Consider the following 15,310-nt stretch of genomic DNA (forward strand, 5'->3'; position numbering starts at 1 on the left):
CGCTAGCAGAAAGTTGGGAGGGCAAGGCTTCACATATGGTGGTGAATGTCAGAAGGTGATGGCATACTCCGACTAGTGCTCCGACTCAGATAACGGAGGAAAGAGGAGGTACAAACCTTGTCATCTCTTAACTCACTCACATTGGCACCTCCTGGTAGGAGTGGCTTGGAATAGGTTTTGTTCTTCAGCCAGGCAAAGGTATCATTGGACCATCGCCTATTCTTAGGCAGGTTAAATTCAGTCCTAAATCCATGGGGAGTTTAGAATGGTGGTGTCTGATGGAATGCGATGGACATACTCCAACTAAGTGAAAGAGGAAGTAAGGCGGGCTTTTCAACTCTTACCTCCTCCCGCATTGGCACTGTCAGGCAGGAGTGTCTTGTCAAAGGGATTGTTCCTCAGCCATGCAAAGGCTACATTGGACCATCGTCCAGTTATAGGTTTAAGGTAATTTTAGTCAAAAATCCACGGGGGAGTTTAGAAAGGATGGGGGCTCCTGTCCTGTTGGTGCATGCTGGCCGCCGGTCCGGTTGGGCGTAGACTTGTTTTGGCTGGACCTGGGAGGTAAAAAGGCCTACCTGGGGCCATGCGCAGTTGCGCAGAACAAAAAGGTCTTGGCTTCATCGTCGTATGCACGCCAAGTCCACAGGGTGCCTGGAGGGTGATGGGGTTCACCTCTCCACTGTAGGCATGGATTTAATTTTACTGGATCTTGGGGAAGCATTGGCAGCTGCGGGTTGCAAATAGGAGTGGTACCTTGGTGGGGGGCCCTGGTAGTGACGGTGGCCACTCCCAAGGCTGTGGAGGAGTTACAGGGCGATCCAGGGTCTGCACATACCAAGGGGTATAGCATGCAGCAGCACCGTGTGGTGCTAAGCCAGGATACCCAGGGATGTTTAGCGTGTCCACTGGAAGACCGACGGCGCCCCGCTATCCGACAGGCGGTTGTGGGTCTGAGCAACCGGGGGCTGCCATGTATGCTCCGCCCACCCATCACGGGGGGGCGTGTGTAGCAAGTGGACTGGTGGTCCACAGGTGGGAGGGGGGGACCCTCCCAACATTAGGTATACACCAATTGGCGTTGCCATGGTGACTCTAGGCTTATCAGACGGGCAGGCGGCATAGGGGCTGGCCTGCCCTGGGATCGCCCGTAAGATAACCCACCATGTTTGCATATTGCTTATGCTAATAAACCTGCAGCAATATTTCTCCACTTACATTCAGTGTCGTGTGTTTTATTTATGTACTTATGTGTGTTGTGATAACTGTTGCCGATATTGGCACTATACTCATATTCTGGTTTCTCTTCAAACCGAATAAATCTTTCGCCTTTTACTAAAGATTTCCGTGGAGAGGAACATTAAAGAGTTTCACTCAATTTTTGAAAGCCCTGCTGCTGCAGGGTTACCCTTACTTGGTAAACAAAAGAAAATCATATTAAGCTGATTCTTACACTGTGTATCGTGACGCTGTGATATTTGTACAGTACAGTACTAACTCAACCCAGATCTAGGAAACGAATTTTACTGACTTGCTTAGTTTACAGCTTTCTCATGTGACATACACCAAGAACGCATACGACGCAAACATCGCTTAATCATCTGAAAGGCTTTACTGCTATATACACGCAGCGCTATAGAACACCAGATAAAGAAGGATCAATTGGGAAAAAAAAACACATAACTGTTTTCAATCTGGGGTTTATTTCAAGATCAGTCTCATGATTATTGAGATTTGATTGAAATCGCCTCTGTGATTCAAATTCAAAAGGTGCATTAAAATATGTATGTATGTATAACGTATATTTAAATCATGCCATGGCCTAGCTTCCTAATTTAAAACGGGCAAATCAGGTTCGCGTCCTGCAGACTTAACCTGCGATGATCCTAGAAAAGTGGCTTTTAACCAGTGCCTTAAAAACCAAGTATTAGCAAAGGCAATAAGTTGAACCTATGCGAGATCTAATGTCTCTGTCTAGGCTTTTTCTTAGCCAGGTACAGCAGTGCGGCTGCTGTGCAGCATGGTTGAATGTAAAACATAAAAGTGCGATGACGTGGTCAATGCTTGCTGCTTTACAGTGCTTTTTTATTTGATTTTAAACCATGCTGCACAGCAGCCACGCATCTGTACAACATGGCAAAAGACACTGACAAAGCCAATAGACCTCGCATAGGCGAGACCTGCTGGCTTTATCAATGTTTAGGGAAAATAGCGCTCTGATATGGCTAGCACTGGCCGTGTCTGATTGATTTCTGTTCTCTGGCAGGAGGAGGTGGGGAAAAGGGCAAGCAACAATGGGGTGAGGGTCAAAAAGACTGGGCAAGAAACAAGGGTTGGGTACAGGACAAGCAACAATGGGGTGAGGGTCAAAAAGACTGGGCAAGAAACAAGGGTGGGGTACAGGACAAGCAACAATGGGGAAAAGGATGTCGGGGTACGGGACAAGCAACGATGGGGAACGGTGGCAGGGGGACAAGGCAAGCAACAATGGGGGAGGGGCAGAGGGAATGGCTCATGTAAACTCAGTGGGAGATGGAATCGGGGTAAGCAATAACGATGTGGAAACAATGTGAGAGGGGGCACGGGGACCAGGCATGCAACAACGATGCAGGGGAAGCAGGACAAGCAACAATGCACGTGGGAGACAGGGCAAGCCAGCACAAGAGGTCAACTTTGCGGGAGGGAGACAGACAAGCAACGATGCAGAACGGGATTGGGGAGGTGGGAGACAGCCTGTAAACAAATGTACTCTTATCAAGTGCTACAACTTACATAAAAAAGTACATCTGGAAGCATGCGACCAGTGGATGGACACTGACTGCCGACTGTAAGAAGCACTTGGCCCATGCTCCACTGAAGGCACAAACATGAAGAGAAATGAAACTAGCATTCGCTGACCAATGAAAAGCCAAGAAAAGAGAGTGATGATGAAACAAACAAATGGTAACTTATGGACAGGCTCTAAGCCCCTTGAATGTAAACAAAATGTCCCTCAATCAACAGCTCATGCATTGTCTCCGAGAGAGACCTAAAAATGGATCTGATCTGCTGTGGTATATTCTAGTGCTCACGTAATGAGCTCCAATGCCCTTGGGTTAAGCTGACGCTATATAAATTGAAAAAAAGTTCCCATTGTAAATGCTCCTTCCGCATTACATCCTGGTTTCTGTAATTTCATCTCAACTTGATTTCCCACAAACAATACTGTTCTATGTAAATACACCTCCTATTCGGTGCACTCCAGCTGCAATCAAAATTTACCCTGGAAATTAACCCTAGCTCTTCAGAACTAGATTCAGGGTGAATTTAAGTCATTGGCTTTCCATTCTGTAATCCCAAAAGGCGCTACAATTCATCAGTACTTTTATCCGAACCACAAATGTATATCTCTCGACATGTTTGATCCATCTTTCACCTTTATTACAGATCAGCTCTGTAATAAGTATGCAACAATTTGCCAAGCCAATAGGCAGCGGTGCCTGACACCATAAAATACCGGCGGCAGGGGGGTTGGAGGGGTGCGGAGGGGGAAAGGGGGCCAGTGGGAAGCATGCGGGGAGCGCGCAGCGAGATGGGGAGACAGGGTTAATGGCACTTACCTGGCACTGCAGTCCGCCTCGCGCTCCTGGGAAAGCATCTGACTCCCATCGCATATGAGAGCAGCGCAGGGATTGGCCTGAGCGGGCTGAAAAGACGATCCGCTCAGGACAGGGCGTCTCTGGGGTCTCTACAGTCTGGCTGTTCCATACAGCCTGGCTGAAGAAACCTAAGTGGGTATGTGTGTTTGGCCGACCTGAGACGGCGGGCCAAACACACATGCGCACTTAAAAGTGCACATAGCACTGCCGCTCCCCCTCCCATACCCTGGCCCCGCCCCTCCCTGCACAAGCTGGCTCAGAGCCGGCAAGTGAAAAATAAAACAATACTAAGATATCATTTTATTTTTCACTTGCTGGCTTTGAGCCAGTGAGGCGATGCTCCTCCGCCATTGCGGCGGGAGCTTCACGAATGCTGTTCCCATGCGTTGCATGCACGAGTTCTGTATACCTCATTAAAGCTTCCCCTCTTTGCTTTGCCAGCGCTGGGGAAAAAAAGCAGCTAAAAAGAAATGCCTTCTACATAGAATGCATATAGAACATAGTAAATTAATTGTTTCACACAGAGCGATTGTTGAGTGTACTTTTCAAATAAATGTAAAATAATCCCTCTTGCCTTCCAAAGGTTGCACTTCCTAAAAGGCGCAATGAGATAACAAACAGCCAACAGAATGAAGTGACAACATTGTACTGCTCTGGGTAAAGCCAAAGCCCACTTCATGTGTATTAAACAGCACTGGCAGTAATACATTGTGCTGACGGGTGTGCTATCAAGCGAGACAGGACGACAGAAGAGGGCCCCCCACTCTCTTGGTGTCAACCTGGGCTCTTTTATTAGTGTTACTGGAAGAGGAGGGGGCAGCAAAAGTCCTGTGATTACCAGAATGATATCGAGTCAAACGTGGTTTGTTATAATCTGAAAAAAAGCTGTTCTTTTAATTGCAAGTGCCTTCTCTCTGCCAAGCAAATAAGCGCTAGAGTAGCCAATACCCGTACCATTATCAGTACCAATTTTGACGTGCTTCACCATAACACAGTCAGGGCCAGCTTAACTACTCAGTCATGCAGTGCAGTGCAGCAGCCGCAAATGCTGCTCTGTGCGACAAGGAGAGAGGAGGAGAAAGCCACATTTACAGAAATGTGGCACTCCCCTCTCCCTAACGCCGGCGCGGAAATGTACGTTCGTGCACCATAGACACCTTTGCACCATCCTGCAAGGGTGTCTCCGTGAGTCTAACCTATGTTTGGTACTGGAAGGATATCCTTCCAGTACAAATTACAATGCTTAGACTAACTTTAAACCTTTTCCCACTTTGTATGTGGGCTGTACAGTGCAGCACACATGCAAAGTTGGAAAAGAAAAGAGAAATAAAAGCATTTCTCCTTCACAGCGCCTGTCTCAAATGGGCGCTATTATCTGACGCTATACCTTGTCTACATTTTTAAGCAAATAGGACTTAGCATAGGAAATCTTAGATTGTTGGGTGTGAATGCTCATGCACCACCCACGGCAAGCCCCCTTGGCGCCAAGTGATGCAAAGCAGCACTATGCGCTGCTTTGCGTTGCTTTCAAGTAATTTTCCAACGTAAAACAGATTTTACGCTGGTAAGGAAAGATTTACCATAGAAAGGGACGCAAACATGGCGTAAAATCTTAGTAAACATACCTCTCAGTTTAAGAATCACTGTCCTCTTCATTATCTCGGGGGGAGCATTTTATTTCTTTAAGCTGAACTATCTATATATAAAGCTTTACGTTCTCAAGAGCTTCACTGTGCAAATTTCAGCTAAATCCATATTGACAAGGACAACTTATCGTCCAATACAACTCTGTGGATAAGATGACAATCTACTCATATTTGCCTGATAAAGTCTAGGTTCGACACCTGTGCGTTCGGTGCAGTGTCAATAACCTCTTCTGTACAAAATATTCAGATTACCATGTGGTTTGTCAGACCCCTTCCCTCTTAAATATAGGGCTGCTTCAGCCTTCATGGGGAAATGCTGGTTTTAGGCGTACTTCATTTTCACACAGCAGCGAGAACTGTCATTATTTTATAGGAGTTGGGATCCTAAAATCCCAAATTTTCAGATGGTGACAAAAGGACATCTAGTCCCACAGAAATAGAGTCTGTGACAGTATGAGTCTTATGTGGCATCTATAACCTTAGCTTTAGGATACCCCATTCCCTCAAAGTACCAAAGTAAACTGAACTAGCAGTAAAATGCTTTTAAGCCTTCTACACGAGGTACTCTGGATTCCGGGTTCTCTACTTGGAACACAAAATGTACTCAATCCGTCAAACCCTCTTTCACGCTTACTTGTAGAATCAGTCAAAATTATAATGAATATCTCTTCAATTAATGCTGTTCTAAGGGGGATCCTGGTGGTTCATCAGTAGTGAACACCAGGTCCACTGCTCACCTTAACTGTATTGCATCATTATTTAGGTCAAAATTCAGGATACTGTGACCCCTCACATGACATTGAAATGAGAAAGATCCTGAGGGGGTTTCTGATGGGACGTGAATGTTCCCTGCATGGTATAATGGTGTGTTCCGCTGCTCCGAGTGAATGACTGCATGTATCTGGTACCCTAATTTGGGATTTGTTTAGCCCTGGCATCACATTATTCTATTGTACGTCAAGAGGCCTAGGCCTGTCTCTGATATAAGAAGGTCTTGGACTTGTCCTGTGACCTGGAGGTGCGCACCACACGTGTCCTCATTTGGTAACAGTAGACTACTGTCCCTGTCATGGGTTTAGTACATAGAGTGGTGGGTGGTGGTAGCATGCCATGTTTTGAGAATTAATAGCGTGATCAAACCTTTTTTATATGTGTCTCCAGATTGAAGGCCTACTGTCCCATTTGTGTAAATTTCCACTTCTGCAAACTTACCAAGACCTTAGCTCCAAGGTCCAGAGACTGCCTTAAGCATGTTGATGTGTGTAGCTTGCGTGGCACATGCATGCTGTGTGTGAGTTAGACAGAATAATAGAGACCAGTGGGAACCTTTCTGGATACACCTCACCTGGTCTGGCACAAGATGAAAGTGAGGATTGAGCTCCCAGGCTGTGGAAGTGTATTGCTTTCATTCCCGTAGCTGGAGGGAGAGGGGAGTGCAGACAGGGTTCCTTTAGTTATTCTGTGAGGCCTTTTGCTAGCAAGGAGCTGCTGACTGGTTTTGCTGAATACTGCCATTTGATGGATGACAGGGCTGAGGAGGGACTGCAGATGAAGCAGCATTTTTACAAAGAATTCACACAATGCAGCGCAGCAAGTAAAGTTGCTGCGCTGTCTTGCGTGAAAGGGACAGAGCAAAACTGCACCATATCTTTAAAGAAATTGCAGAGTCCTTCTCTCTCCTTGCGCTGGTGCACTTTTTGCTTCCTTGCGCCATCGTAGGTGCCCTTGTGCCACAGTGCTAAGGTGCCTGAATTATGATCAGTCTTAGACCTGAGACCCTTGGGTGGTAGTCCCCCAAACTTTTTACCTTCACCTTTTCAGTTTTGCTAAATTAGTTTTTGTTGGCTTTAGTACTCAGCACTTCACCACTGCTAACCAGAGCTAAAGTGCTTGTGCTCGGTCCTTTAAGCATGGTAAAATTGAATTACACCCAATTGGCGCATTTAATTTATTTATAAGTCCCTCGTAAACTGGAACTACAGGTACCCAGGGCATATAAATTAATGCTACTAGTGAGCCTGCAGCACTTATTGTGCCACCCACTTAAGTAGCCTTTTCAAACATGTTCTAGGTCTGCCATTGCAGCCTGCGTGCAGTTTTGAACTGCCATTTCGACATGGAAAACCAACCTTTTTGCCAGGCCTAAACCTTATTCTTTAATACATATAGGTCACCTCTAGGGTAAGCCCTAAACAGCCTATATGGCAGGGTGCAGTTTATTTGAAAACTTGGAAATGTACTTTTATGTTTTACAGGTCCTGGTAATGAAAAACTCTTACATTTGTTTTTCCCTACTTCTCACTTATGATAACATTGAGTTACCTTATTGCATCTAATAAGTGATGACTTTTGATTTGGAACGGGTAGAAATGTCATGTTTGCACTCAAATGAATTGTAATTTAAAACCCTCTTTAATTTTGAAGTCTGATTTTAAGTTACAGTTCTGAAAAGAAGACATTTAGAAAGTTGCCATTCTCTTGTCATGTCCATTTTGTGCCATTAGCCTGTTCCTGCATCTGCTAAAGCGGCGATAATGTTATCGCCGTTCCTTGATAATATGGCCCTGCATTTCTTTACTTTTTCTTACAAAGCCACGCAAATCAACATTTGCTTGGCTTTGTAAATACCAAACATAATTTAGCGTCGGGACTGCATAAAAATGTGTCGCCAGCCTGATGCAAAATCTTTGTAAACCTGGACCTCTGTGTTCGTCCTTGCCCTGGAGCATAACCTCTTTACCAACTCTCTGATTGGCTGGCTTCTATCCTTTTACTGCTCATTTGTAGGAATCTACTTTTTTCTCTAAACACTCCATGAGAGTGCGTGTGTTTGCCATCTCTCTCCCAGGTGGGCTTTTTAGGCCTCGCCTGGCGTTGGAGCGCGCATGTGCTCCTCGCCCTGCGAGGGCTATAGTAAACAGTGTAAGAAGGGGAGCTTTAATCCACGCCCCTGTGTTGCGACCGTTTGCAATTGGCTTAGGTCATGATTAATGTTTTTTCCGTGATTTTGGTTTGCTGGCTGTCACTTTTGTTGACGCCCTTGCAGTTTTGTGATGCCGCCCATCGTGACAAGCGCATCTGTTTTCACTCAGCCCATGTGACAGCCTGCAAACCAAAAGCACGGAAAAAACATTAATCACGACCGAAGCCAATTCTAACAAGTGGCTGAATGAAAACAGATGGCGAGCGTTTCTTTTTGTCTTTGTGCATCACAGCCCTCGTGAAGAATTTTCTTATCTGCTTGTTAAATAAACAAGCAAATAAGAAAAGTCTTCACAACAGCCATGAAGCAGACGAGCCACGGCACACAGGCATTCCGAGGGCGCCTGTTCCCAGCCCTTTCCCCCCCCCCCCACAAACGTTTCCAAGCCATATTTCAATTGTTTAGTGCTCATTAAGTGCTGCTTTCGGCTCTATAAATCACTGGCGGCTTCCAGCGTTCAGGGCTGCCTCGGCACCTTGTTTTGGAAACAGAACTCCGTGTTATGGGAGGAGACCTGGTCTAGTGCGCACGTAATTACTGTAAAACACGGGCACCAGAGTCCCGGCGCACGTGCCGATGCAGGTTGTGTGCTCCTGGTTAAAGGGTAGGGCGTTCTGGTGGACCCGACCTATAGACAGACAACATGTGTTATTGGAATCGGTATGGCTCCTGTTATGTCGCTGATATAAAATCGTAATGCCTTTAGCTGTAGGGGGGGCTGGCTGTGTAGAAGTCTCCGGGGTTACATCACAGAATGACATCGGATTCGGCTTGTGTTTATGGGTTTCTGTTCTGGCACGCTAGTTTATTTGTTTTTATATAGCGGGAGAGGCAGAGAGCTCCACGGAGGCATAGAGTAGTAAACAGGAGTGTGAGGTAAATAAGTGACTCATCAAATAATCAGGTGCGCGATATGATGCATAAACACCTATGGTAAACAGCTTTATAAATGCTGACTGTAGAAGGAACATTGAACTTCACGGTTTACCCTACACAACCCGATATATGTCGTGAAATGCAAACAAGTGCATTCGTGCTCTGCTCAGTTGAGATAGCTTTTCATATTATGTGCATTTGTGAAATGCACGTTCAGGGGTATCTTGTTACTTAATAGGAGATGTTTATTGCTAAATCGTCAGTGGTACTCATTTTATCGATCTCGGAAGGATGAAAGGCTGAGTAGACTGACAGGCTTTTAAATTATGATCCTGAGGTCAAACACAAGTCACTGCAGCAAGTGCATTGGTCTTCAGGCCCATATGCGAGTCATGGCGTGATCAGATATAGTAAAAAAAAGACGTTATGTTTACTGTCGCTGATGGAAGAGCTGACCCCGAGTCAGTCACACCTTATTATCTTCCTGGGTACTGCCAGCACAGTTGAGTCCTCCCCTCATCATGGTGCTGTCAGGGGTTTTGCAGCACCCCTTACTCTCACCTGGGACTGCCAGTCAATGGGCTGGTGCTGGCGTTAGGTGCCAGTGTCTAGATTTTCAATTACTGTCTCACTGCACCTTGATGCCCTCCCTGGAGTTCTTCTAGCGCTAGCCCTGCTCAGTTGGGCACCTAGTTGGGTAGGGTGGGCTGTCTGCCTCATGGTGGCCTGCAATTAAGTGTCCTCTTTTGATCCCGCTCGCCGTTTTAGCTCTCTAGTCTCGACCCCCCTCTGGCTGTTCATTCTCTTTCGACACCCCCGTCCACTCGTTATCTCACGAGGCCCTCCCGCCGTTTAACCTCTTTTCTTCACCCTCTCGTCGCTCGTTCTCTCTCTACCCACTGTGATCTCCAACCTTTTGCTCTCTCTTGACCCTCTCTTTGACTGACCTCCCCCTTCCCTGCCTCAGTTCTAGTTCTCTCTTTCTCTCGCACCATTACTTCATACAGGGCGCTCACTCCCCTGTCACTCACTCATTACCTCTGCAGTGGCCTCCAGGAGTGGCACACTCAGAGCTCGTGTCTCTGGCAGGAACGGGTGGTCTGGCCGTGCCTGCTTCTAGCAGGGGCAGCCTCGCCTCCCCCTGCAAGACCCCCGGCTGCCACTCCCTGGACTGCCTTACGGGAAGCACTATGCAGCCTTGCAGTGCAGGTGGCGTCTCCATCTGACACGGCACTCAGGGGTTTAATTAGGGGATAAAAGACATGCCAGGCAGCACTGCCGCGAATGCTGCATGGCACCAAGCGCTTGGCACTCAGTGAAAATATCATTTTCATATCCCCTCCTCTCCCATTTGTTAATCTTTCGCCTTGGCTGCGTTTGCTTTGAGACACATGTTGCACATTCTCTCTATGTATAATGCAAATGGGTACTGATATTGTCCATACTTTACTTTCTCTGTTAAATTTAAGGAAGCTTGCACCACTGCTGCATATACAATATATTGGGGTGCAAGCCACCCCCTCAGTAATGGAGTACTAAAAGGGGAAGGGGGGCAGCCCCTAGTTTTAAATGTAGAAATAACTATAGCATGTGACAGACAGATTAACCCACTTATCAAAAGACGCGCTCATTGAACTCCTGGCGCACTTTTGTACTCAGTCTTGGGGTGGTTGAAGCTGTTTCTCCAGACTTCAAAGCACCTCCAGCTCATTATCGCGATAATCAAAAGCGTCACAAGTGATTGTTGGACCTCTCTGAGGAGTCTGTCTGTAGCTATCAACGCTGTGTATAAAGCATCGGCGCTTGAGGCGTGAAACTAAAGCAAATTAAGGGGCGTTTCAAGGTAGATCTCCTCGGCCTCGACTGGAGTGTGAAAGCTCCTGATAAAGGGGTGTAATTGCGGGAGGGAGGCAGGGAGCTGATCAGACGGAATGCTTCCCTTCTCCAGATTCAAATCCGGCTGCCCCAGAGCTCTCTTGCAGAACTTCACTTTCATGTGCTACGCGGCAGCCTGGCGGATTTCAAGGACTTCTGAAAGCGCACTGGGTCTCATTCCGACTAATAGGGGCCTGCCTCTCGAACTGTGCCTGGCAGGGAGGATGAAAAGCGGATCAGGGCTGTTATTAACAGTTAATGCAAAGACAGCACAGAGGAGTTGAGCACAGTCGGAGTTGCACATCTAGAGGGTCCCAGTTGCTGGGTCCATTCAAACCGGAAATGCAGACGTGTCTGATGTGCAGTGGCGATTGGCCATCAATGAAACTTTAGAGCTTAGGCTTTTTCAATTCTTTTAGCACAAAGTACTGAGAGCAGTGCACCCGCTGCCACCCTCTGTACCAAGCAGTGTTTGTCACCTATTTACAGAAGAAAGCACAATCGTGCAGTTCTCGGAGGTAATTGAAGGACTTCGGTTAGATGACCCGTTTGTTGAAACAGGGATTTTCACAGAACATGGCAGGTGAGCGCGGTACATAAACAGGCTTTAAAGACAAGCATTTGCAATGCAATAGGTCTCGCATTTACGCGAGTTTAAGCTATTGGCATTGTAAATGACAATGCATTTTATTTACATTTTAAAAACCAAAACATAAATAAAAGGCATTGTCATTTACAATGTCAATAGCTCAAACTCGCGGAAATGCGAGGCCTATTGCATTGCAAATGCTTGTTTCCCTAATGTAGCAAGCTTTCTCGTCTGCTTATCCCCCTTCCAAACTCCCTCCCTCCTGGCGCAAAATGCTGCTTTCTCACTTATGTGCTTCTTCCCCCAACCTCAATGTTGCTCCTTCTTGTGAGCTGCTTTTAACCACCCCCCTTGCCCACTTCCTGCTGCCTCCTCTCCTGCCCCCCAATGCCCAGGGTTTTTTTTTTTTTTTTAAATGTATTTATTTATTTATTACTTTGGAGGGTGGTGAGGAACAAAAGGCAGCAAATGACACGTCAGCCCTCCCTACTTTTTTCATTTGTTTGATTTGAATCCGTCCATTTTGGATCAGTGAATAAAAACAATGGTGCCCGCCTCATTTTGCAATTGCGCATGCGCAGCGGTGCACGCGCGCACCTACAAAATGCCCACATGATCGCTGCTTTTATTGTTTTGTTTTCTTTTGGTAATGTTGCACAGCATCTTGCCTATGCTATACAACATTGCGGAAAAGCATTGGCAAAGCCGTGAGTCAGCATTTTGCCACTCTGCCAGTGCTTGTTTTCTTACAGCAGCTGATGCAGCCTTATAGGCTGCAAGTAGAAAACACACTGGTTCGTTCATTGTCTCGGAAAGAAGATCAATGAGCCAGCCAGCATGCCTTGATGGTGATGTAAAAGTTCTCCTCTTGGGAGCCACCGAGCCTCACAAAAGCCTGCGCGAGGCTCCGAACGCTGCACCATTCAGAATGTGAAGTGTAAAAGGAGCCGACGCTAAGGCTTGAGCTGGGAGACTGTGGTATTACGATTCAAATGTTACAGCCTTTCCTGTCACGGGACCTAAGACGAAATTTGCATACCCATAAGTCCGTGTCACCAGTGCGTCCCTCTTTTGTATCGATTGTCTCAAGAAGTGTTTTATCAATGTACCGGTTTACAAGGTTTCTCACGAGTTGGTTAGATTTTGAAGGGTTATCAATGATGGACTTAGTAGAGTAAATCACCCTAACATTCTGTGGAAAGCTGTTTCTGGGGCCACAGGGAGGCGGTGAAATGCTCATACTCTGGTTTCTCTTCAAACCGAATAAATCTTTCGCCTTTTACTAAAGATTTCCGTGGAGAGGAACATTAAAGAGTTTCACTCAATTTTTGAAAGCCCTGCTGCTGCAGGGTTACCCTCACCTGGTAAACCAAAGAAAATCGAATTAAACTGATTTTTATGCTGTGTAGCGTGACGCTGTGATATTTGGACAGTACAGTATTAACTCAACCCAAATCTAGGAAACGAATTTTACTGACTTTCTTAATTTACAGTTTTCTCATGTGACATACACCAAGAACGCATACGACGCAAACATCGCTTAATCATCTGAAAGCCTTTACTGCTATATACACGCAGCGCTATAGAACACCAGATAAAGAAGGATCAATTTGAAAATAAAACACATAACTGTTTTCAATCTGGGGTTTATTTCAAGATCAGTGTCATGATTATTGAGATTTGATTGAAATCGCCTCTGTGATTCAAATTCAAAAGGTGCATTAAAATATATATATATATATGTATGTATGTATAACGTATATTTAAATCATGCCATGGCCTAGCTTCCTAATTTAAAACGGGAAAATCAGGTTCGGGTCCTGCAGACTTAACCTACGATGATCCTAGAAAAGTGGCTTTTAACCAGTGCCTTAAAAACCAAGCATTAGCAAAGGCAATAAGTCGTACCTATGCGAGATCTAATGTCTTTGTCTAGGCTTTTTCTTAGCCAGGTACAAAAGTGCAATGACGTGGTCAATGCTTGCTGCTTTACAGTGCTTTTTTATTTGATTTTAAACCATGCTGCACAGCAGCCACGCATCTGTACAACATGGCAAAAGACACTGACAAAGCCAATAGACCTCGCATAGGCGAGACCTATTGGCTTTATCAATGTTTAGGGAAAATAGCGCTCTGATATGGCTAGCACTGGCCGTGTCTGATTGATTTCTGTTCTCTGGCAGGAGGAGGTGGGGAAAAGGGCAAGCAACAATGGGGTGAGGGTCAAAAAGACTGGGCAAGAAACAAGGACAAGCAACAATGGGGAAAAGGATGTCGGGGTACTGGACAAGCAACGATGGGGGACGGTGGCAGGGGGACAAGACAAGCAACAACGCATCCAGAATGCCTCGGCCCGACTCATTCTCGACGTCCCCCGCCGCTGCCACATCACACTCCACCTGAGAGGCCTGCACTGGCTCCCCGTCAACAAAAGGATCACCTTCAAGCCCCTCGTCCACGCACAAAAAGCACTGCACAACACCGGACCCACCTACCTCAACAACCGACTCAGCTTCCACACCCCCACCCGAAGCCTCCGTTCAGCCAACCTCGCCCTCGCCACAGTCCCCCGCATCCGAAAAAGTACAACCGGAGGCAGATCCTTCTCCTACCTCGCCGCCAAGACCTAGAACACTCTCCCCACCATCCTACGACAGACCCAGGACCTGCTGGCCTTCAGAAGACTCCTCAAGACCAGGCTCTTCGACCAGTAGCACCCCCCCCTCCCCAGCGCCTTGAGAACCTCTCGGGTACGTAGCGCGCTTTACAAATGCAGTGATTGATTGATTGATTGCAATGCAATAGGTCTCGCATTTACGCGAGTTTAAGCTATTGGCATTGTAAATGACAATGCGTTTTATTTACATTTTAAAAACCAAAACATAAATAAAAGGCATTGTCATTTACAATGCCAATAGCTCAAAGTCGCGTAAATGTGAGGCCTATTGCATTGCAAATGCTTGTTTCCCTCATGTAGCAAGTTTCACGTCTGCTTAGCCCCCTTCCACACTATGGGGCAGATTATCAAGAAAGGGCGTTAAAATTATCGCCGCTTTAGCGGCAGAAAACTGCCGCTAAAGCGGCGATAATGGGCTTGATAATATGCCCTTGTGAATTCCAATAGAAGCCCATGTTCTGTCTAAACATGGGCTTCTATTGGAATTCTCTGCGGCATATTATCAAGCCCATTATCGCCGCTTTAGCGGCAGTTTTCTGCCGCTAAAGCGGTAATTTTAACGCTGTGCTTGATAATATGCCCCTCCCTCCCTCCTGCCGCAAAATGCTGCTTTCTCACTTATGTGCTTCTTCCCCCAACCTCCATGTTGGTCCTTCTTGTGAGCTGCTTTTAACCCCCCCCCCCCCTTGCCCACTTCCTGCTGCTTCCTCTCCTGCCCCCCAATGCCCAGGTTTTTTTTTGTTTGAAAGATTTTATTTTATTTATTTATTTGGAGGGTGGTGGGGAACAAAAGGCAGCAAATTACATGTCACCCCTCTCTACTTTTTCATTTGTTTGTTTTTAATCCGTTCATTTTGGATCAGTGAATAAAAAAACAAGCATTTACAATGCAATGGTCTCGGCATTGTTTAAGTTAGAGCTATTGGCATTGCCACCTTCAAAAAGCCACCCACACAGAGCCACACACACAGAGGCACACACATAGGTCCTCCCACACACACACAGTGCCACCCACACACACACACA

At 46.3% G+C, this 15,310-nt stretch overlaps 2 non-coding genes across 2 annotated transcripts; both read left to right on the forward strand.

The window, feature by feature from the left end:
* Positions 1-1,291: 1,291 nt before the first annotated feature.
* On the forward strand, positions 1,292-1,406 carry LOC146833695 (U5 spliceosomal RNA). The gene has a single exon (XR_014960933.1). It is a non-coding gene; the product is annotated as a U5 spliceosomal RNA (small nuclear RNA).
* An 11,439-nt stretch (positions 1,407-12,845) lies between these two features.
* On the forward strand, positions 12,846-12,960 carry LOC146833696 (U5 spliceosomal RNA). The gene has a single exon (XR_014960922.1). It is a non-coding gene; the product is annotated as a U5 spliceosomal RNA (small nuclear RNA).
* Positions 12,961-15,310: the final 2,350 nt, after the last annotated feature.

This window comes from Triturus cristatus, chromosome 4_2 (assembly GCF_964204655.1).
Source record: "Triturus cristatus chromosome 4_2, aTriCri1.1, whole genome shotgun sequence".
In the NCBI taxonomy this organism is placed as follows: domain Eukaryota; kingdom Metazoa; phylum Chordata; class Amphibia; order Caudata; family Salamandridae; genus Triturus; species Triturus cristatus.